Consider the following 3313-nt stretch of genomic DNA (forward strand, 5'->3'; position numbering starts at 1 on the left):
CCACTCTGTTTTCCCACACGCTAAAGTAAACGCGGATTTTACCGCTCATCGCCATGGCGACTGTCTTTTTTCAGAGCCTTGTACATGTCGCCTGGACCCATCTGGTCTCTAAATTAGCTTCTTTTGCTGTAAAGTTCAGACAAACTGTCTCTTCAACGTTTTGTCTTAAGCTACGCCCACTCTCACAGTCTGACCCATTCTTATGACCCCTCCCACAAGGTCACAGGTGAAATGATTGGCTAGAATTGAAAAGCAAAACTGAGCAGAATCAAAGCGATTGACAGAAACTGCATTTCTATACAGGACCGTAGAACCACTGTACCCGTACCCATCCCTAATCAGCATGTTACTGCCGTTGCTATGGAAACTCTACTATGGAAGAAAAGTGTTATTTTAATGATCCAATTAAAAAAAAAGACAAATGTCACAAAACTCTAAGGCTAATGTGAGCATGATGCTAACGTGAACATGATGCTAACGTGAACATGATGCTAACGTGAACATGATGCTAATGTGAACATGATGCTAACCATGAACATGATGCTAACGTGAACATGATGCTAACGTGAACATGATGCTAATGTGAACATGATGCTAACCATGAACATGATGCTAACATGAGAATGATGCTGACGTGAGTATGATGCTAACGTGAACCTGATGCTAACGTGAACATGATGCTAACGTGAGCATGATGCTAACGTGAACATGATGCTAACGTGAACATGATGCTAACATGAACATGATGTTAATGTGAACATGATGCTAACCATGGACATGATGCTAACATGAGAATGATGCTAACGTGAGTATGATGCTAACGTGAACATGATGCTAACCTGAGCATGATGCTAACGTGAACATGATGCTAACATGAGAATGATGCTAACGTGAACATGATGCTAACATGAGAATGATGCTAACGTGAACATGATGCTAACGTGAACATGATGCTAACGTGAGCATGATGCTAACATGAGAATGATGCTAACGTGAGCATGATGCTAACGTGAGCATGATGCTAACTTGAGCATGATGCTAACGTGAACATGATGCTAACGTGAACATGATGCTAACATGAGCATGATGCTAACGTGAGCATGATGCTAATGTGAGCATGATGCTAACGTGAACATGATGCTAACATGAGCATGATGCTAACGTGAACATGATGCTAACGTGAACATGATGCTAACATGAGCATGATGCTAACGTGAACATGATGCTAACGTGAACATGATGCTAACGTGAACATGATGCTAACATGTGCATGATGCTAATGTGAACATGATGCTAACGGGAATATGATGCTAATGTGAGCATGTTGCTAACATGAGCATGTTGCTAATGTGAACATGATGCTAACGTGAACATGATGTTAATGTGAGCATGATGCTAACCTGAGCATGATGCTAACGTGAACATGATGCTAATGTGAGCATGATGCTAACGTGAGCATGATGCTAATGTGAGCATGATGCTAATGTGAGCATGATGCTAACGTGAACATGATGCTAACATGAACATGATGCTAATGTGAGCATGATGCTAACGTGAACATGATGCTAACGTGAACATGATGCTGACATGAGCCTGATGCTGCCGCTAACACTACTTTGAGTATCGTCCTTAAAGTGTTTAGGCTCAAACAAAAGTTGGTGCACGCTAATCCCAGAGCTACATGTCAGAGAAGGAATTTGATAAAACAGCATGTTATTCAAATGGGAAAATTCGCATGTTGGTTTCATTCAAGACAAATACGCATAAAAGCTCCTGTTTGTGTGTCCATGAAGCTCCCTTTTTGTCAGCATAACAGCTTGTAGCAACTGCTTCTCAATCAGCTCCATCTCAAGCAAAACACAGTTAATAAATTCACCTTCAGTCACTTAGCAGATGCTTTTATCCAAAGCAACTTTCAGGTTTTCTTAACTGAGGGTAATCTGATTTTAGATGTCAACAAAGAAGCTGGAAGTTGGGATTTCAACCTTTGACAAACTCGATGCTAATGCGAATCTATGTCCTACCATGACTAACAATAAAACTGTAAAAAACAACAAAAAAACGTTTCTGTCATCAAAATTATAATGTATCTTTTGGTTCCTTCCAGGTTATTTACAGGTAATCCTGGATGATTGTTGGACTGAATTTGTATCTATACAATATATTGGCAACATTACAGCTTGTTCATTATAGTGTATAAAAACAGGAAAGCTCTTGATTTTCATTAATTACCGCTTTAACAGAAGTTTTGGGGGTTACCATCATGTTAAACGACACACAACTTAGTTGTGTCCTACTATACTTTTTTCCTCGTTTACTTTAGTAGGTAATTGTGTTCCACAATGTCCACAAAAATGTGACAATTTTCTATGGGACAATAGTAAAAAACGGTTTCATGATTAGGTTCCCCTTATTTCTCACATGTATTTTCTTTCTTTTTTTTAAATTTAAAAATAATCCTATGATGTCGCGTCATGAGATTTCAATGAATAACATTATGTAAATGTGAGGGTTCTGCAGTGTGACAGAGTGAACACTAGAGGGAGCTATTGGACTGCTGCTATTGTAACCTAATGTGTGAAACAGAAACAGGCCTGAAGGTCCATTCAGAGCCTGTAAGCCTGTAATCCAGGAGCTACAGGCTGGATCGGAGTGTGTGCGTGTGTTTGTATGTGTGTGTGTGTGGGGGGGGGGGTGTCTGGGTGTGTGTGTGTACACATTTTCATTCATTCAATTCTATTTTATTCATCTGGCCCAATATCCCAACAGAGCTGTCTCACCGGGCTTCACACCAATAATTGCACGAAAACATAGAATCAGCCATGAAATTTGAACAACGGCTACTTGCTGAACTGAACTGGACAGACTCTGGACATCCCTTCCCTTAGACCCTCCTTCTCCCACAGGCAGAACTGGAACTGGTGCTTAAGGATGCGTTCACGCTGCAGGACAGTCGCATCGGTGACCATCGTGACGCCAGCCGTCGCATTTTTCAAGTCCTTCCTTTTGCTGTTGAGTTTGGGCAAACGTGGTTATAGGTCATTTGTGAAGACCGACAAAACAAAAATGTCTATGTGTGTGTGTGTGGGGGGGGGGGGGCAGTTTAGGAAGTGCAGGAAACCCTCATTGTGTTGACCGGATCTCCCAAAGAAAGTTGAAGACTGGAGGAAAAGACGGTGCCAGGAAGCTCCTGATCTGATGGAGAACCGTCAGCTGTGGAGCAGATTTGAGTCCAAACTATGAAGAAACGGGTTCTAAGGTGCAGCAGCTTAAGTTTGAGAATTAACTGTTCATACTGGAGAATGAAGTTTCT

The 3313-nt window shown here is 41.2% G+C and overlaps 1 protein-coding gene across 13 annotated transcripts in view; it reads left to right on the forward strand.

The window, feature by feature from the left end:
• Positions 1-2062, forward strand: part of cngb1a (cyclic nucleotide gated channel subunit beta 1a) — a 46016-nt gene extending 43954 nt beyond the window's left edge. For all 13 annotated transcript variants that reach the window (XM_078944722.1, XM_078944724.1, XM_023953762.2 and 10 more), the window contains one exon: positions 1-2062. This exon is cut by the window's left edge and continues 701 nt beyond it. The gene's annotated coding sequence lies outside the window, so the exon portion shown is untranslated.
• Positions 2063-3313: the final 1251 nt, after the last annotated feature.

Source organism: Oryzias latipes, chromosome 3, assembly GCF_053564925.1.
Source record: "Oryzias latipes strain Hd-rR chromosome 3, Olatipes_Hd-rR_3.1".
Taxonomy (NCBI): domain Eukaryota; kingdom Metazoa; phylum Chordata; class Actinopteri; order Beloniformes; family Adrianichthyidae; genus Oryzias; species Oryzias latipes.